Source organism: Thamnophis sirtalis, unplaced genomic scaffold, assembly GCF_051295495.1.
Source record: "Thamnophis sirtalis isolate CommonGarterSnake01/CBP01778 unplaced genomic scaffold, rThaSir2_p1.2 scaffold_5, whole genome shotgun sequence".
NCBI lineage: Eukaryota > Metazoa > Chordata > Lepidosauria > Squamata > Natricidae > Thamnophis > Thamnophis sirtalis.
Genome location: NW_028261385.1, coordinates 51,201,699 through 51,223,675, shown reverse-complemented (window position 1 = coordinate 51,223,675; position 21,977 = coordinate 51,201,699). Strand labels below are relative to the sequence as shown.

Below are 21,977 nucleotides of genomic sequence, written 5' to 3'. Positions count from 1 at the left end.
ATCAGCTCCTAATTGACAAGCTGATCCTGGAAAAGTGAAAGAGAAGGAAGACCAACTTGAATGCATCATAGATTGACTACAAAAAAAATTAAACTCTCTGCCACATGATTGGATAATCAAGTGCCTAGAAATAACAGGAGTTAGCAGAAACATCAGAAGTTTTCTGCAAACATAGATAACACAATGGAAGAGGTAGTTGATGGTCAATAATAAACTGGAAGAGGTTAATATCAAGGGAGGAATTTTGCAAGAAGATTCACTATCACTACTGCTATTTGCCATTGCACTGGTTCTTTTATCAACAAAACTGAACAATTCAGGCCATGGCTATCAAATATCAGAAAAATCTGCTACCCTCTTTACCTGGATGATCTGAAACTGCATGGAAAACTGCATGGAAAATAGAATCTGAAATAGAATTGCTGCCAAACACTGCCCACATATACAATCAAGATATTACAATGGAATTTGGACTGGATAAATGTGCCACGGGGGAAAAATAAAATAGTGACAACTGAAGGAATCAAGATGCCCTATTGAAATAACCTCAAATGTCTGGGTGAAGATGTTTTCTACAAATACCTCAGCATCCATCATGCTGAAAACATCAAGAACACTGAAGTCAAGAATAAGGCTAGAAATGAAGACATTACGAGACTGAAGAAGACTTAAAAGTCCAAACTCAGTAGAGAAAATATCCATCCTGGCAATTAACATCTGTGCTATTCCAACCATCTGATACCCAACTGGAATAGTGGATGGGACTCAAGCAGAACTAGAAGCCTTGGATAGGAATACTAAAAAAATAATGACAATGGATCATGCCCTTTATCCACGGAGCAATGTTGTCAGATTCCACTTATCAAGGAAATAGATGGGTATAGGATGTTGCTCTAGAGATTTGAAGAAGAAAAAGGAGCATTGGAAGAATATCTGAAGGACAGTGAACAAGATGCACTGCAGCTAGTAGGTTTATTGCATACTGGAGAGACCAAAGTGGCCAAATGAAAGACAGAAAAGAGACATGGGAAGACAAAGTATTACATAGCCAGAACATTAAAAAAAATTGCAGGCAAAGCAAATAATAACAAGACTTGGAAATGGCTAAGAGCAGAGAAAGAAACAGAAGGGCTATTTTTGGCTGCACAAAACTTATGAACAAATACATACAAAGTCAGAATTGAGAAGGCAGCATCAGTGGGGAAAAAACCCCTCTGCAAAAAGGCTGAAAAAATGGATTCACCTAGTTAGCTTCTGCATGAAGATTGTATAGATTGAATATAAACAATAGCATGGTAAGTAGCAACAATGGTGTATTGGAAGAACTGGTGGGACTACAAAATAATAGAAAATGAAGAAGCTAAATTGCTCTGGGATTTTAAAATTCAAACAGGTAAGCACCTGCCACATAACATTCCAGATTTTACAATTGTTGAGAAGAAGGACAAAAAAGTCTAGATAGTGTATGTAGCAATACCTGGAGACAGCAGAATAAAAAGAGAAAGAACTGAAGAAAAATGACAAAATACAAAGACCTAGAACAACTGTGGCAAAAGAAAGTAAAGGTAAAACTAATAGTATTAGTGTCTTGGATGCAACCCCAAAATATCTGGAGCACCATTTAAACAACATTGGTCTTGACAAAATCAAAACCAATCAATTGCAAAAGGCAGCTTTCTTTGGAGCAACTTAGAGCCTGTAAAAATTCTATATCTTTAATACCATTAAACAACAACCCAATTTTATGTCCTTAGGGAAAGACTACATCAGTGGATAAAAAGGTCAAATAAAGTATAAACAACTGGCTAACTGTGCAACTAAACATAATAATAAAATGCAAAATAATAACAACACAACTAGTAAAAGTAAAACTACATTTGCTTCCATGGGCTAGAAAAATATAATATTCAAATTTAAGGGAAACTATTGCCAGCAAGATTTTGATCTTTATTGGTACAGACATGTTCCAGGATCTTCGTGGCTACTTTTCCAAATGCATCTTAGCCACTGAATCCACTGTACCCCTTAAGCCACCGAGTCATATTTTTATATGAACTACCCTTAATGCTGAACAAATACTAAATGATTCACCTAAAAGATACATGATCAGTTCTAGCAATCTCTGGTTAAATTTGTATTCATTAGAAATTATAGCAGATCTCCTTTAAAATATAACCATTTTGTGGAAGGAAACTTAGCTTCACAATGGTGGAGTGAAGACTTGTACTGAGGCAAAGGAAAAAAAATACATAAATTTGTAGACATCACTATCATATTATGGAAGTCTTAGAAGCAAGAGTTCTGGCATATTTCCAGTCTTGGCTGAAAAGATTAAAATTACAAAAGGTTCTTTAAGGGAAAGGCAGAAAATAAGAAATATCAATTGTATTTGAAGCTATAGCAACAGCAAGCCTGCAATTTCCAGAGCCATTTGTATTTAACTGAAGACAGATAAGACTAAATATATTAACCACAGTTTTAGAGATTGATTTGGAATGCATATTAGAAAGAGTATTAGTTGAAATAATATTTAAAATATTTTATAACTGTGCAAATATATACCTGTAAAGAGAGTACCTTAGTTATGTGGCTGGCATAAATGATATTTTGTGAGACTGCTACCTCTCCATGTAAAGATTTATGATAATAAATTTGACTGGCATTTATTTCTGCCTTATTTCTTCTGAGATAGCAGGAGTGTATCATCATCAGGCTTTTTCTGATTTTTGGCTAAGATCTACTGGCACGTCTCTTCTCTTACAATATCTTTCAGTATTTATATTAGTTCTATAAAACTGAAATAAAGCATACTGTTTATGATTCTTATTTGGAAACTGACATTATAAAAACATGCATTAGAGTTATAAAACGATTTCTAAAAATAAACTCCTATTTTCAACGTATGCTCCTTTGCAATTTGTCTAATTCTTAGGTACGTTTAAGTAATAGAATCTATGCATTTGTATGCTAACAGATTGGAGGGGGGGACTTCTAACATGGCATACCTTTCACAGCTCCTGGATTTGTTTATATTCTTTAAAAGCAATGATTGAAAATACTAACATTATGCTTTGAATATGAAAATAGCCTTGAATGCTTTCTACAGTATAGTTGAGATTAAGGATAGTACATGTAGTCCTTGGCTTACAATCATTCATTTAGCAACCATTCAAAGTTACAATGGCACTGAAAAAAGTGACTTACAACAGATCCTCACACTTATGACTGTCACAACATCCCCAAGGTCACATGAACAAATCCAACCAGCATTTATTTATGACAGTTGCAGCACCCTGGTGATGCCAACCTTCTCAGCAGGAGTCTAACAAGCCAAGTCAATGGAGAAAGCTGGATTTGCTTAACAGCCATGTGATTCACTTCACTTTACAATCATTGGGGGGGGGGGGGGGAAGGCATGTAAAAATTGCAAAATCAGGCATGAGTCCCTTAATAACCACCTTGAAATTTTGATCCTAATTGTGGTTATAAATCAAGGGCTATCTGTATTTTTCCCCTCTTCCATTTAATCGTGTCTGATTCTTGGAGGCTACCTGGACAAGTGCTTGCAGTTTTCTTGGCAGGTTTTTTTAGAAGTGATATACCATTGTTTCCTTCCTAGACCTGAAATAAAGTGACAAAGTCACCCAGCTTGGCTTTGGATGTAAGATGGAGCTAGAATTCAAGGTCTCCCCATTTCCATCCTAATGTCTTACCATCAGAACCAAACTAGCTATAGGACGAGCATGTTCAAGCTGTAGCACTCTATTTATATACCAAAGGCAACTTCAGTATAAGAAAATGATGCCATTAAATAATGAATTGATATATTTTGTCTCATCCTGTCTTTTGGCTGTTAGTTCCTGATAATGTTATTTAGAAGAACAAAGCCTGCAGTGTTCTGTGTAAGTGTCAAGGCTGTCGACTTGAAGAGATGACACTGTTAAATGATTGTCAGTTTAGAAGTAGTTTCTAGCATTTGCTCAGGCTCATTACTAATTCAACAGAGTCACTTTAGCTCTGCTATGTTCTACCTTGCATGTTTCAAAGAGAAATAGATTTTTAATAATTTGTGGCATAATACGAACTTCTGCATTTAAAAGGTTACATTTTAGTACCTGAAATATAAATACAGGTTTATACTTAATAGGACATTTTTAAAAGTGCATATATATTTAAGGCTCAGCTAAATTTATTCAGAGCAAGAATAACTACTTCCCTTACCTAAATATTTTTAAAACTGTTTTCTTAAAAGCCCAATAACTATCTTTTCATATGAAGAATAATTTCTCCAAAAGAGAAAAGAAATACTATAGTACTTTTTATTTATCTCAATGGTCTGTTCTATTCAAATAATGATTTGATTATATTGTCTTTACTATTTTTTATGAATGTAATTAAAGTTGACATTTATTAACCAACATTATTTACTGTTGAGAACCCACACTCTAGCTGATGTCTATATTAGGAGCTTGATGGGATACTGCACTCGTCTTGGTCTTATTAGACCTTCTGGATGTTTTTGATACATCCAGGACCTTCTATCTTTCAGGACCCCTACTAAAGTGGGAATTGGAACATTGTATTGGGAACACTGTTCCTACTTCAATTCAGCAGCTCCGTGCTGCAGTAATTGGGAGAGAGATCAGCCTAGTAGCTTCTTACTTGTAGAATTTCATAGAAGTTGTCCCTTATAGAGAACATAGGGATGGCCTTGAAGGACCGGATGAAGAGCTATTAGCAAGACAACAGTCAGATAAGCAGGGCTTGAACTTGTTCCAAGAAGCTAATTTTAGAAAGTACCAGATAGGCCTTTTCCCTGATCTTGGTGTGGTAGAGCTGTTAGTTTTCTACTCTTTTATCTTTAATATACATTCCATATACATGTATATGGAAAATCTGGCAGTCCAAGAAGCACCACCATCAACATGCCTCAACTTTATATTGCCATACTAGATCCATCTGGAAATCTTGTTCTTCTAGTCAAAGCCTGGATGGATGAGATCTGGATGGAACAAATCAGGCTCAAGTCATATCCTATTAAGATAGAATTACCATTCATTGCAGGTCTCTGAAGGCTTCAAAGTTTCTCAAGAGGGTGCCATGTCTGCAAATTAAGGGTCCTCCTATATTCAAGGCTATTCCTGAATGGGTATGAAAAAAATTACAGTAACCAAAGGACCTTTATCCAGCTTCAGCTGGTATTTGTAGCCCTTCCTGGAGTAGAAGGATCTGGCTAGAGTGTTCTTATTATGAGATTAGACTTCTGCAGTGCACCATGTAAGGGGCTGCATTGGAAGAGCATGTGTAAATTACAGTTGGTTCAAAATAAAGAAGCTCACATACTGATTGACATCGGTCACTTTAATCAAATTACATCAATTTTGTGGATCTGTGATGGTCATCAGGTTTTTGTGTGCAGTTTGAAGTGTTCATCAATTTCTTTATAGTTTTCTACCTTGCTAATTGTAGTCAGGATTGACTAATCCAAGGAGATCCTGCAGTAGTGTGGCCTTTTACATTTAACTAATGCTTGAATCTACACATACTGTATACTATGCCAATACATTACAACATCCTAGGTTCACTGGGAAAAACTCAGTCATATGAAGGCCAACACCAGCTAAAGAGTGACTTTACATTTTTGTGTATATAATAATAATGCTAATATAATTCAGTTTATTAAAGATGATGAACAGTACTTTCTACTAAAATAAATAAATCCAAATGCATATCTCGTGTGTGTGTGTGTGTGTGTGTGTGTGTGTGTTTCATTAACCTCGTAAAAAGAGGCTATAGTTTTTGCTCCAAAGGAGAATTCTAGTTACCAGAGTTGGATAAATCATCAAAGTTTCACAGTGATTTTTTATCATCTCAGGAGAAAATTGAGTATTAATTAATAGATATGTATGCCAAAGTAATATAAACTTATTTATATTGGTCTAGAAAATGCACAATCATGCCTGCAAAAACACTTACAAACAGAAGAAATAATATGTTTTAAAATATGTTTGGCAAAAAGAAAAAGGTAAGAGTTTAATATAGGATTGATAAATTATTAATATTAATTAAGAAAATAGCCTGAAAGAATCTTTCTTTACTCATCAGAAAAAGAACTCTTGAGTACAAAAATTCTCAACAAACGTTTTCAATAATTCTGCATTCTGTGCTCAATATTCCTGCATTCCTGTTTGTTTGTTTGTTTGTTTGATTGATTATTGCATAAAAATTCACATTTTAACTATTTTCAGAGTTGAACATTAAAATTTTACATCCATGCTCAGTATAGCAAAGACAACATATGCCTCTGAAGTAGATTATCATGCTGGAAAGGGAGTATGTTTTTCTTTCTGCAACAGGTTGCATCATGAAATAAATAATGTCGCAATCTATACCTTTCCAGGATACTGGGAATGCTTGAGCTCAGCCATGGAAATTTTCCACAAGGAATTCTCTGTGCAACCTATTAGATTTCAAATAATATGCATTTGGGGGCAAATTTATGCTTGATTTTTTTTTCTTCTCACCTAAAAGATAGTATCAACATTATCATTAATTCTGTAATAATAGACAATTAAAATTAAAACTTTATTTATATATTTCACATTATTATACCAATGGGATCACTGATATAAAAATTCTGCATATGGATTGCATGCTGTTCTTTGAAACCAACTATATATGGTATACCATATTTTTAGAAGTATAAGATGCACCCTTTTTTCCTCAAAAAGGAGGCTGAAAATCTGGGTTTGTCTTATAGACCGAATACAGCATTTTTTGCCTCCCAAAGCTGCACCCCCTTCACCAAAATGGCTGCGCAGAGCCTTATGGAGTCTTTCAGAGAGCTCCTGGGGGCTGGGGAGGGCAGAAATGAGAAAAAACAGGCCCCCCAACCCCCAGCAGTACTCTATAAGCCTCCATAAGGCTATGCAAGCAATTTTTTTTGACAAAAAACGGGCCCATTTTCATGAAGAATGGCCTGTTTTTTGCTCATTTTGGGGGGGGGGGCAGGAGCACTCTGTAAGCCTACCCCCAAAGGCTATTCATGCCTTTTTTTGAAAAACGGTCCGTTTTTGGGATGTTTGCAGAGTGCAAAAACTTTTTTTTTGCTTTTGGAAAGCTCTTTAACTGATTGATGAGAATTACATTGATCAAGTGCTGTCCCAGCAGAAACACCTACCTAACTACTGTATTTGTCTCTCTATTTCTCTCTCTCTATCCCTCTACCTACCTACACACACTCTCTCTCTCTCCCTACCTACCTACTGTATTTCTCTTTATTTTTCTCTCTCTCTCTCTATCCCTTTATCTACCTACCAACCTATCTACTCTCTCTCTCTCCCTACCTATCTACTGTATTTCTCTCTATCTACCTCTTTCTATTTCTCTCTCTCTGTCCCTCTACCTACCTATCTACACACACTCTCTCTTCCTACCTACCTACTGTAACTCTCTATCTCTCTCTATTTCTCTCTCTCTATCCCTTTATCTACCTACCTGACTACTCACTCTCTCCATACCTACCTACTGTATTTCTCTCTCTTTCTCTCCCTCTCTATCCCTCTATCTACCTTCCAACTTTTTTTTAATTTGCCTCTTCAAAACCTTGGTGCGTCTTATACTCTGGTGTGTCTTATACTCTGAAAAATGCAGTATTGGGCTGTTGTCACACATATGCATATATTACTTTTTTCGCTGTATAAGACACATTTAACCCCCCCCCCCACTCAAAAGTGGATAGAAATGTCTGAGCCTCTTATACAGCAAATGTTGCCGAAGCCCCACCGACCCACCCCTGCCTCCACCCTTTGGCCTCTGCCTCCAGCAATTTGCCTCCTTGCAGCAAGCGGCAAACAGCCTGGTCCACTTCGGCACAGCCTGATTTAGCACAAGCAGCTGATTGGAACTTGGATTGGCCTCCCGGAATACTGCTTATCAGCTGTTCCAGGCTGCAGGGATCACCATTGCCACCACCTATCTATGCCTCCTGGAACAGGTCAAAATAAGACATGTGGAGGCCGAAAATGGGGCACATGGAGGTAACAATAGGCAGCAGCAGTGATGGGCAGCAGCAATCCCCGCAGCCTGGAACAGCTGATAGGTGGTATTCTGGGATGCAGATCCAACCACCAATCAGCTGCTTGTGCTAAATCAGGCTATGCTGAAACTAACCAGGCTGTTTGCTGTTTGCGGCAAGGAGGCAAATTGCTGGGAGGCAGAGACAGAACTTTTTTTTGTTTTCCTCCCCAAAAGCAAAGTGTGTCTTATAGTCCGGAGCATCTTATAGTCCGTAAAATATAGTATACATGTTTCTTATTTATTATTGAATCTTCAAAAAAAGTGGAAACACAAATGGTGCTTCAGCATCCATATTGAAGATAGCAGAATATACAGGTTTCACTGCTGAAATTTGTCTTCAAAAACACTAATACTTGATCTCATAATTTTTATAGTTTATGTTTTCCTGAAATTAAGAGCAAGGTATACATCCCCAAATGGGCAAAAATGTTTGACCTAATCATTAGCCATGCTTTCTCTTGTCTTCAGAAGCAGATTTGGGAGAAAATGGGAAGAGATGGGATGGAATAAAAAAGTTATCTACTCAAGTTCCAAAGGGAAACATATCCAATCTTCTGACAACCCAGTACCACATGTCCACATGGTTCTTTTAGAAATAATGTTTTATGGTTGTGCAATACCATTTGTGGGTTGTAGGGGAAAAAAGAAATACATTTTAACTTTGGGTGAAATTAGTAGCATAAAAAGGTAAGGAAATGACCTTGGAGAAAACAAAACAACTGCTGAAAAAACGAAAGTATCCTTTCCATCTGAGACACCAAGAAAGTATGAAACAGCTGATAAGATGCACTCCTCCCTATTTCGCTAGAATTTAAGAGAAAAGTAGAACAGCAGAAGTAGCCTGCAGTACTGCACTATAACTTCTGCTGCACAGCAGCTCATTATATGCTTCACATATGAATATGTTTCCTGACCTGTCTATCTTAAAGGACTGGCAACTAGAAAGTCAGAATATATCCTTTTAAAAAAAGCAGTGATAAATCACTTTCGTATTATTATCATTACAAAGCTCATGGCTATGTCCAGAAGTTGAGCTCAGTTCAAATGTGGAATACATTTGTTTAACAAGATTAAAGCAAGGTTACAGAGAAGGAATGCAAAAATACCCAAATCCACGGAGCATAAGGTCCAGAGGTGGGTTCCTACCAGTTCGCATCTATTCGGTAGAACTGGTTTGTCAAATCTACCGAACCTGTTAAAAGAGGTTCTACCAGTGGACCCAGAAAGCAGGCCACATCTACAGAAGAGGTTCCAAAAATTTTTGGAACCCACCACTGATAAGGCCATATATTATAAGATGTTGCAGAAGATAGAGAGATTATAGGAGACTTATTTATAGGGTTCATGTGGATGTTGCAATAGTTTATTTATTCATTTACTAGCTGATAACCCAGCATTGCCTGGGTATTTATAGACGTTGAAGCGTTTATCTGACAGGGAGCCATTGAGAGGGGCCTTTCCCCCCCTACTCCCATGCCCATCATCCCTGCCCTCTGCCTTCCCCTTCCCATGCGCTCCTCTTTCCTGCCTTGTCTACAATTATGGCACTTTGCCCAAATCCATCAGGTGCTTCTCCATTGGTCCATGGAAGAGCAAACGTCATGGCTGGCTTTCCAGAAGAAGCTGTGAAGGAACTAACATCACAAACAATTGCCATTCTAGGATGCCGCTCTCCTCAATGGCTCAGTGTTCCAGAGTTATGCTGAAACACACACACAAACACAAACACATACATACACAGAGAGACCCTGGGTCTTAACACTTCCCCCGTATTTATTTCCAGGGGTTAAGTAATCTGTGTACTAAGTTTGGTTGAAATTGTTGAAGATGCCCCAAAGTTATGCTAGAACATACATACATACAGAACATACATACATACTTACTTACTTACATATATACATACATACAAATATAAAATATAATAATATATTATATTATTATAATATATAATATAAAAATTCTTAAAGAAGCCAATTTAGCAGTTGTTCAGGTTTTGGATTTTGTTTTTGCATAATATCAATTTATTTATGCCTTATGCATGGATATCTAGCAACCAAACTATAGAGCAATTTTGATCAATTGGAATCATATCCTAATGATAGCAGGACCCCAAGAAATCTGATGGCTCTGATCAAATGATGACATTTTGGATTCTAAAGTTTGGCTGCAGGCTGTACATATCAGAAACAGAATACAATTTTTTTAAAGACTTATAGGGGTTGTTAAAAAGTAATGATTTGGCATAAAAGAAATATCTGCCAAGGACTGGAGGAGGATTTGGGATCAAAATGTGCAGTAACTGGGAATTATTGGTGTAGTTTTAAACAGCATATCTAGATTTATATTCATTAAAAGCAGACGTAATATATTTATTGATTTATTTTTAAATCTTGTTGCAAGGTCCTGGGTAATGAAAGGAGTCTGGTGCATAGTATGGCGAGTAGGATGTAAGGAGTATTAGTATAGTGAGGAGGATTAAAGGTCTATGAAAATACCAGCGATATTAAGATTGTGTTTAAAAACAAATCACAGCAAACATAAATTAAGATTTATAGGTCTACATTCAATATTGTGATTGAACTGAACAATAGTTAGTTAGGGAAGGATCAATCATTCATAGGCCCAAGTTCAGTTAAACAAATCTGGATCTTGTGTTAGAGTTGAAAATAGATTATATGGTAGCCTCACGGATTAAAATTTGCTAATCTTTGTACATGTTGCTTCTTGATCTTCAAATCACAATCCAAGGAACAGTATATTGATTTTATTACTAGAAACTGCAACTGATGGGACTGACTTCTAGTCAAACTATAAGTGTTCGGTATAATAAAACAGATCCCAGTCTTTATGGCACTTGCAAATATATATGGTCTTGGTATCCATTCATCTAAAAGTAATTCTCGTAACCCAAATTTTCACTGCCTCTTCTTTAATAAGATTTACTGAAATGAAAGGCATAATAAGATTTTCAGTAATTCAATTATTTTCAGTTTAAAATTAGTTAGTCTGCGAGTGGATTAATGGGGAGATTTTCTTAGTTTTTAACAGTTTAAACCAGAACTTTTCTTTGATAACAAAGAAGGTTGCTTTTGAACAGATGGCTGTTTAAAAACTGAATCCTTATAAATCTATTAGTTAATCATTATATCATGTCTTTTACTGTAAAATATAAAGACAGCAATAGAGAATCTAGATAAAACCTTCCTTAAACTATGCTGATTTCTAAAAACATTTGCTTTCCTCAATTTTGGTCTGCTAATATTGATAATAAATAAAGTGATTTTAAATAATTTAAACAGAAGTGTAGAAACTTAATCATCTCAACTATTATCTACACCCTGTTATCTTGTTGCAGTGGTTAAGTCAGAGAAAGAACAGATTTTAAAAGAAAAACAACATTAAATAGGGAAGCAGAAGATGAAGTTATCAACATTTTGTGATTACTTTACTAAGCTTTAGTTCATATGTCTCCATGCTTACTGGGTATTTTTTTGTAATCATTAACCAGACACAAGAACAGTATTTTTCATTTGGGTAATGGCCCCATAACGTATTTTGAAGAAAAATAGAAGGAAAAGTTATTTTGCCTGAGTGTACTATTGTATATAAAGCATAATAATATTGACTTTTAATGATTTCTTGAAGCTTTCATTGTGGTTTAGTATTACAAGGGAGGTTGAAAATTGCTTTAACAGAACATTGTAGTCCAGCTCATTCTACTTCTCACCATGGCATCAATTGCATGTCAGAACATATTTCTAAATATTAAATTACTTGCCTGCCTATAAAAACAGTATTTGGGTGGCATTTCTATAAAACTTTAGTTTATCCTTGGGCAATGCTGCAGTACTAACAATATGAAATATTCAGTTGGCATAAATTTGATACATTCAACAATACATTCAAACATGGATAAATAAGTAACAACTGTTATGAAGCCATAATTCCCACATTTAGCCCCAAACTTCTCTATTCAGAGGTCCTTCCGTAGCAGGACATGTGAAGATGCTGTACAGAGCTAAAGAAAATCAGGCCATACAGTAGAAGGGATAAAGGAAATGCATTATTCCAAATATGTTTCTATAAAATGAGTATCAATATGAAAGTTTAAAGGTATGGGGGGGAAGCACGTATTATTCATATTGAAATTTGATTTCTCTCCTCAAATATCCTGTTTTTAAATAAATAAATAAATATTTGCATCTTTTATTCAAGAGTAAATAACTTCATGTCCATGAGATTCTGTATATTCATTATTTTATTTCTGTTAGATTCTGTTATTTAAAATGAGATTAAAAAGGAAACTGACCAGTCTCCAGCATCTTGCATCCTTATTATGAATGTTATTTACAGTAATGAACCCCATAGGAAACTTTAAGAAATAAAAACTGGCTTTAGCCATAGGTCTTTTAAGTAGATTTGCCCAACTTTTCAGAAAACAGAGTTTGTTCCCACTGCCAATATGACTGAAAATTTTAAGGCATTGCCAGTTCATTGAAAGAAGGAATAAGCATATATTTGTAATGCTTGATAAATGTAAGATTTATGTGGGTATGTAATTTTATGAGTTACTCTATAAAGCTTCCTAAAGTCTCTGTGGAGACTCTTGATATCCCAAAATAGCAATCATACTGAATTTGATCTGCCTATCTCCTGATTTTAACTGAAGAAAGACTTCCAAAGAAAGAAGATTTTAAAAGATTGTTAAAGATGTTCTTCTTGATTATATTGACAAATCACAAATATCAGCAATCAGCAATTCATTGCTATAAGTCAAATGTAGATTCATCAGCCAATAATTATTACTTTGACCATTCTCCTTCTACAAGTCTTCCATAGTTCATAATGTTTTGCCAAATCCATACACTAAAGATATAGACAAATAGAATATATACTGCCGATCTATATAATTTGAAACTTTCTTGATCAAAAGTCATTTTTACAATCCTCTGGATATCCAGCCCAATTATTCCAGTAAAGAACAAACCCAAATTCTGTTATAATTGTGTTTTCAACAGCAACTTGGTTGTGTTCAGTGCTCACTAATTCTCTTCGGTGTTCAGTATACACAAAGGAACTAATGACCATGGAAATAAATAGCCTTCAAATAACTACTTTAACTGAATAAACTGCCAAAAAATACAAAAAGTACTCTTATGAGAATCATGCTCCCTTTTAAAAATAGCCATGTTTTGAAAAGTTCTAATTATCTCCAAATAGATTTATTGGCTATTTTTATAATCTCAGATTATCCCACAATGTAAACTTTACGATTATAATCTTAGTTATTTGGCAACCAATAGTTCCCATCTAGGTCTTGTAACATTAAGAACAGGTGTTGAATCCAATATATGAACACTGAAGGATCTAATAATTTCCAGAGTTTCCTCGGGTTCAAAAATAGTTTTGAAATGGAAACAAAAGAGGCAATGAATGTTATAGTTCCTTATTCCACCTGAAGTAATATACATGAGCGTCAGAAGCATTCTTAGGAACCTATGCTTTCTTTAAAATGATGGAAGGAATATTTTGAAAATAATATAGAAATCCTGCTTCTTTCATATATGTGTATGATGTCTCAATGTTTGTATAAATACGTATACCTTACAGTAGCAGCCACCAACTTTTTGGGCACCAGGGACCAGTTTCATGAGGAGAGGTTTTCTACGGACCGGAGGGGGTGTGGTTTCGTGTGCTGCCTGCATCCCATGAATGGGGTTTTGCTTGTTTGTGTGGCACAGTTTCTATCATGCCACAGACCAGTGCTGGTCCATGAACCGGGGGTTGGGAGTTGGGGATCCCTACCTACCATAACAATGCACTTATTATTTGACCTCCTCGGATAAATCTGTTTTCCCCAACATGTCTTTATAATTTGCATAGTGTCCATTTTGAAGGATTCCTCATCAGAGAAAAATAGTATCCTTTACATTTTATATGAATACTAAACTGTTGGATAGCTTTTTATATATTTGTGACAGGATCAATGATAGAATGAAATAGACTACTTTAGAATGCTTTTAGAATCCTTATACTAAGATCTTATACTAAGATAAAGGAATCAGCACACAATGTAAAACTCCAGTCCTGATATCAAAATTATTATTGTGACTCACTTGCATCAACTGTGACTTGCAGCAATGTACCATACACAGTAATGAATAGAGTAAAATACAGCGTTATATCACACTTCCATTTTAATTATAGCAGTAGACTTTATAGCAGTAGACTTATATACCGCTTCATAGGCCTTTCAGGCCTCTCTAAGCGGTTTACAGAGAGTCAGCATATTGCCCCCAACAATCTGGGTCCTCATTTTACCCACCTCGAAAGGATGGAAGGCTGAGTCAACCCTGAGCCGGTGAGATTTGAACCGCTGACCTGCTGATCTAGCAGTAGCCTGCAGTGCTGCATTTAACCACTGCGCCACCTTGGCTAATGATATTAGCAATGGAAGTTTTTTAAATTTATAAGAGAGTGGCATATTTAAATGAAAGTTATTACAAGGTTATTAATTTAAACCAAACAACACATAATATATAATAACATGTGTTTTGTGGGTTAAGTAAAACACGTCATTCCAGCCCTTTCCCCCCCCCCAAAAAAGGACAAATCAAAATATCCTTTAGAAACTTGATACAAACCACATCAATAGGACTAGTTACTACCTGTTTAAATTAAAATATATCAATTAAAAATACTGTATACTATCAGAATGGTATCAAGGCCATATAAACCTACTCTGAACTGGAAGCTCTTCTTAGAACAATCACGTTTTGTTAAATGAATGTTTATCAAAGAATTTGGTTTATAATTGAAACAAAGAAGAGGATATTTTCTATTGTTTAGAAAAGACTATATATTTCTCTCTGTGGTGAATAGACAGGCAAGCCTCTAACTCATATTCATTAACTGCCAGCCATATTTCAACTTCCGTACACATTCAAGCCAAATGGGCCATGGCTTGTGCATAGAAAGATTACATCTCCTTTTTTGTTACACAAAAATGTTTTAATCCTTTTAGAATAGAAGTAGAAGCTTTGTACCTGAGTCAGATCAACACCATTGTTTGATTAAAGGGTGAAAACAGGAAATGTCCAGAGTAGCATACTGAAAATTTTTGATTCAAGTATTCTTCTTTCTCTAAGGAATATATAAACAAATCTGGTCAGAAAACCAAGGTTAGCATTATATATTTATTTATTTCAATTTATATGGTTACTCATTTCACATTAGGATTGCTAACATTAAAAACATAAAATAACCATAATATCACAGTAAATACAAATCAGCAAACAAGATAAAAACAATCCCAACCATGAGCAACCCAGCTTCTCACAAGTTTTCTTGCATATTCTTATCTCATGCCTCATATCCGAACTGGGTCTTCAGAGCCATCTGAAAATCCATTAGATTTAGAGCGAATCTAATCCTGGGTTGGGGGGGACGGGACCACCATAACAGGAAAGACTTGTAGTTTGACTTTCCCATCATATCTGATGAATTGAGTAGACAAAATCCGAGAGAAAAGGTCTTTCAAATAACTCAGCTCCATGCCATGCCATTTTGTTAATGCTTTTTTATTTTATTTTATTGTTTAAAAACCTTCTTTGCTGTATCTAAATAAACAAGCAAATCCTTGTTTCACTTAAATATAATATGGATTTACGCATAATCTTATTTTTGCAGTACAAGGTCAGTAAAATTCTATTTGTACAACTAAGAAGTTCTTTATAGCATATTTGCCCATCAATTTACAGGCTATTATTGACCATTATTATGGGAAGCATGTTTCAGTTGTTGTAGAGCAATAGTGGAAGAACTATCACTGTTATAGCCTATCTTGACAGTTTCTGAGATGTCTCTGGTTGGCTTGTATAATCCAAGTAAGCCAGTCTAGATGGCTCTTGTCCTAATCCAACAAAGCTATTCTTATGTTCATTTGGACATTTAACATTTTTAAGGTATGGGTTCCATTAATTAAAATAAATATGCCATACAATCCGGAACAGAATTTGTAAGAGAAAAAAGCACATTCAGTATGATATTCCCTTTGTGCATGTTTGTCAGCATTATTCACGTTGCAAGCAGTTCCATTCTATTCCCTTGAGAGAAAAAGAAACCGATCTTGCCAGAAATATAGTTTGTTCAGTGGCAGATCATTAAAACAAAAGATAGCATGATTTTATTGGCAGAATACATATATAGGAATTGCTGGAAGCAGCAATTCTATTTCAAATACTTGAAGCATATCTATTTTTCCTTTAAGAAATCTTTAGGGAAAACAATTCTGTGAATATAGATTGATAAAACTTGTAAATACTACTTTATAAAGATTGGAAACAATGAAACAGCATTGTCATCTGATTCTAAGGCCTCAGCAACTATTTACACAATTCTGCAGTTAAAATAAAAGAGGAATGAGCATTAGTAGTGAAGAAAAAAACTTACCTTGAAAATATATATTTTTATATTTTAAAAATTGACATCTTTTTGCCAATAATTTCATCTTTTGACTAGCAGACACTCATTCTTGCTGTGACTTACAACGTCCTGGAATAACTATTTGATAACATTCTAACTGAGGAAAAAGCAGCATGTTTCACACTCAGTAACTGCCTTATCTTTCTGGAGATTATCAAGGATCTCTGTTTAGTCAACACATACATCGTCTTCTATCTTGAACCATACATGTTACCCTTGCTGCATCTATAGATCAAACAAATGGAAATTATACATGCAGCACTGTTGTGTGGGTACATGTATGGTTCTAGATACAGTAAGGAGATAAGCATAAACATCTCGTGTATTTCTGTGTACAGAATGTATTTCCAGATTATATCCAAGTATTGTTCTGGTTAGTATAAAATAATAAAAATAGTAGCACAAAAGTATTGCCAATATCAACTTAGTCCAGAAGGCTATATTTGCATAAGTATCAACATTAATACAAAATTCATCAAGTATGAATTGTACATAAAACATTTTGATTCAAAACAATCAAAGCTTAAAATTGAATGCTTGGAAGTAAAAAAAAAACTATTGTTTTTTTTTTAAATTATTTCATGATATAGGGGTAAAATGTGCCATTCTCAGCAGCATTGTTTTAAGTCTTCTGGATTATACTAGGTGCTATGATTGAACTTTTCTGCTAATTGAATTTAGGCAGGGGTGGAGGGGAAACAGCATACCAGTAAAACCACTCATGTTCCTTCTGGACTGGATAGTTTGATTGTGCAAGGTGAAGGGAGTACTTGGGTCGAAGCAGTGGTGGGTTGCAGGCGGTCAAAGCCACAGTTTCTTTGTGGATCCCCCCTTTTACCGCTAAAGACAAAGAACAACAACCTTTCATCTGATTGGTGAGGGGCTTATGCTATTGATACTGTAAACTATACATGCAAATTCCAAGTGCAGTACTGAGGGGAGTTTTCATTAATTTGTTAAAATTCGGAGAATGAAATCAATGTTGCTTCGTTGATGTCCAATGTGCAGCAACAAAAAACTTTTCTCTCCACCTGGATTGGTTGGTTGATTTTGTTTATTTATATGCCACACAATTAAAGCATTAACACATGGCAGTTTAAAAATAGAAAAATGAATAGTAATTGGCTCTAGAAATAAATAACATGCAATAAAATGAAAGTTTTGTAATGCTAACAGTGGAACCATTTCGGTGTCATAGCAATAAATAAAACTCCTGGAGGCTTGAAACCTCAGTTAGAGCCATACTAGTGAACCATAGTCCCCACTAATTAGATGAATTGGAAAGAGTTTCTAACCTTCTAGACTGTGACTGTGGTGCTGGGACTAAGAATTTTGTGAATGATGGGGCTGCTGGGTGGAAACAAATACATTGAGAGCCCGTGAATAAAATCAATCATTTTCTTCTTGAAATAGATAATAGTTGTTACTTCTCTTTTCAAAAGTTCTGAAATCTTTTCTCATTCTTATTTGTCATCTTTCCCTTCCCTTTTACCTTTTAGAAATTTTCATTTTTTTTTATTGAGAAAACATCATTTGCTTTCATTGACATCAAGGAGATACTGTATTCTTTGGGATGGGTTATTTATATCTCCATGTATAAACTCAGTTACCATTACTGGCAACTGAATGTATAAATGATATACACACATTATACAATGATAAAGGCCCATACTAATTTCTACTGAATGTTAATATTTTCTGAAACAAATTGTATATCAGAGAATAAGCCTTAGATTAAACAAATGTATATCTGACATGCATATATGGTAGTATTATATGGTGTTCTTATGAAGATGTTTTTAAACATCTGAAATTATGGATTATAACAGTACTAATATTTATGAAAAAGCCATTAAAATAATGATAGACAATCCCGTTCACTAATTTTGCAAATTATTTCATTTATTAAGGAGCTCAGAATTACAAAGTTATAAAGTATTATAAGTCTCTCATTATAAAATAGTCAAATGTCACAGTCATACAATAAATTAAAAGCAAGTGGGTAAGAAAAATAATAAGGCAAAATCTACTGTACATTAATTTTCTGAAACATGGTAAAAGAATTGCATATTAAAAATCCCAAATAACATGAAAATCAGGCATCAAAATCTTATCTTTGTAAGATAAGATTTTGCATTGTATTCACTAATGCAAATGTTAGAAACCTCTACCAACAGAATAGTATTTTAAATTATTTGGACAATACTTTCTTTTTTAAACAAGCTGATTTTAATCTCAAACTGCTTTTAATTGGCTAATATGGGGAGTCTGATAGCTTTATTGGTCAAGGACTTGCTTTCTTCAATTGATTCATCACCATTTTGCTTTTCTTATTATTAATTACTGTAGTCTTGTACACAGTACAAAAAAATTGCTTAATAAAAAAACTATTTTTCATATTTCCACTATAGTTGAGGGGAAAGACATTTTGTAGCCTGATTTAGAGATCACATTAAATATAAATCTGATTCATTTGTTTTTTGTTTAAAGAGGTGTACAGATCAGATGTTGTAATTTATTAATTATAATTTAAGTTTTCCTATGATGTGTGAATCATATCAATCTGGCTTACTCATTAATCCACAGTTAAACAAACTGTGATTTGGAATAATATGTAAATACTTTTAACTCTCAGTGAATACAAAATGCATTAGAGTAAGCAAAATATTAAATCTTCTATATTACTTAGATTGATTTTTCCCTTAAAAATGGTATTCAGATTAATTATTACTCTTACATTGTGGACTTCAGCTACATAGCAAATTATTTTAGCTTTTTTTAACGTGCCCAAGATAGGCCACACTTAATAACTTTCCATGCTTTTCATGTCAGTCCAGAAAAGTCAATAGTAATTCTTCAGAGTCTTATGCAGAAAAGATGGATTGTGTCTAAAGTTCAACCAAAGACAGTGGTAAAAGCAATCTTTTCTGAAGGAACCAAGCCTGCCAACCAGATATGCCAACCCTCCTCGCAAATCTGAAACCCAATGGTGAAAGGAAGCATATGATCAAGCCATATGTTCAAGCCATTGGTTATTTTTCAATATCATCCCCAGGGAGGAAGTAGGTAAAAAATGTTACGTTTAAAACATTATATTTTCTTCATTGGTTCCATATGGCTTGTGCTTTTCACTAAAGTATTTTGAAAACTGCTGTATCTTTTGATCCCTAGTATTAACGTAAAAGAGAATATTTCAAAAATTTGTAGAAAAAAATAAACTATTGAAACTAAAAAATTCTAAACTCAATCAACAAAAATTTTTATTGATAAAAACATCAGTTTCTTTATTTATAATTGGGCAACTGATATCCCCTTTAAATTAATGATATAGTAACAATGGTTTCAGCTCTAAGGAGCCAGTAGGTTACATAAATAAATAATAAACTGTTGTCTGATGATTTTAGGTACTCTAAGTGCTTTATGTATGTTATCTATCTGTAACCATTATAATAACTTTGAAAATTCACCATTATTTTATGGAATATTACTGAAGTGAACAGACACAAAGATAGAGGGCTAAGAAAGGAAAGCTAGATTTCAAGGAGAGACTCCTAATTTATTTTCAGCTTTGTCAAATTGCTATTAGAAAAGAAACTTGACAAGTAGTCTATCAACTCTCATGTGCCTCCCCCACCCACACACACACACATACTTTATAGCCACAGATGACAGAACAGACATACGGTAGTTGTAATGATACAGTGCGTGCTAAGGCTCCTTGGTGGACAATATTATAAGAATCCAATGGAGCAGTGCTATATTTATAATGTCCAACTATATGCTGGAGGAGCTTTCAGTTATCATTCCTGAATTCAATGCTATAGAAGTTTGGCTATAGAAGAGGCAGAAGGACAAGGTTTGGCATCTGGCCAGCTCTATTCCGATTCTGCTCAACCTTGGAAGAAAAAAAATGGCATGCTCACATTCTTCAGAATCAAAAATTTTCTACCAATAATCAGACACTGAGCAGACTCTAAAGAATGAGAGCTTAATCTCTCATGATGGCAGCAGTTTGAACGTCCCTTGAGGCCTCTTGAAAAATGCCTTTTGCCCACATCTCACATCAATGAAGACAACCTCAGTGAGTTTTTCATTGCCCACAGGCAGCTGATGATTTTCTGGAATGATGAGGAAGGCACACCAAAACAGCAATCCAAGGTAAGGGCAAATATAAAGGAAATGATCAGAAAAAGCTGGATACCGCCCTTGTGGAAGAAGCTGATAACATCTGTAGCAGTGGTGGGATTCAAATTTTTTTACTACTAGTTCTGTGGGCGTGGCTTGGTGGGCGTGGCAGGGGGAGGATACTGTAAAATCTCCATTCCCTCCCCACTCCAGGGGAAGGTTACTACAAAATCCCCATTTCCTCCCAATCACCCGGGACTCGGGAGGCACAGAATACATGGGGGCAAGGCCAGTCAGAGGTGATATTTACCAGTTCTCCGAACTACTCAAAATTTCCATTACCAGTTCTCCAGAACTGGTCAGAACTTGCTGAATACCACCTCTGATCTGTAGGAAATGTTCAAAGGAACATCCAAAGAAAGAAACTTGGAACAAGAAAAATTTATAATTATTTCCAATCATCATCTCTGTACCAGTTTAATTATGATTAAATCTATATCTGATTATACTTACATAATCTGATATCTGATTATATTTATATAAATTGTATATTTACACAATGTAGGTGTAAGATGTTTTCATATAAGAGATGATTAGGTAAAATTAAATCACTTTTAATTTAATTCCAATTATTTTAAAAGGGAAAGCAACCCCAGTAGTTTAATTAAACCTTAAAGTATTCAGTATGATCCAAATACTGCTATCCTATTCCCTAACCCTATCTTTCAAATATAGTGGAATTAATCTGCAGAAACAAAATTGTAAACTCACTTCTAAATTGGAGGAAGCTATTCTTTTGCATATAGAATAAATTGTTCTGAATATTATTACTGATTGTTGTGATTCACCATAGGGCAATACATATAGAATGTGCTTCTAAATGCATGCTTTGGCATGGCAGAATAAATTGGGCTGTTTGAATAGATGTAAGAGATATATTTCTTTAAAAGATATGTTTAGGAGATTAATAAGAAGGCAGGAGACACAGAAAGTATATCTTCAAAGATTGATTGGGTTGTCCATATAAGGTTGTTTGCCTCTCTTCATTCAAAATACTTATCAATTGTAAAAGTCTATTTGGAATATAAGAGTTCTATTGGCTATATGGTCCTGCAAATCCTTCTTTTAATACAGACAGAGGATGGATGGATGGATGGATGGATGGATGGATGGATGGGAAGGAAGGAAAGAAGGAAAGAAGGAAGGAAGGAAGGAAGGAAGGAAGGAAGGAAGGAAGGAAGGAAGGAACTAACTCTTTGGATCAGTCTTTTAGACAATGGTCAATTGTT

At 34.9% G+C, this 21,977-nt stretch overlaps 2 long non-coding RNA genes across 3 annotated transcripts in view; one reads left to right on the top strand and one right to left on the bottom strand.

The window, feature by feature from the left end:
- Nucleotides 1-21,977, top strand: part of LOC148045362 (uncharacterized) — a 211,304-nt gene that overhangs the window by 16,289 nt on the left and 173,038 nt on the right. The window lies entirely within an intron of this gene.
- LOC148045363 (uncharacterized) overlaps nt 1-21,977 on the bottom strand; it is a 44,097-nt gene that overhangs the window by 14,833 nt on the left and 7,287 nt on the right. Inside the window, exon 2 of the long non-coding RNA XR_015696691.1 lies at nt 15,126-15,222. This is a non-coding gene — a long non-coding RNA (uncharacterized LOC148045363). The remainder of the gene's footprint in view (nt 1-15,125; nt 15,223-21,977) is intronic.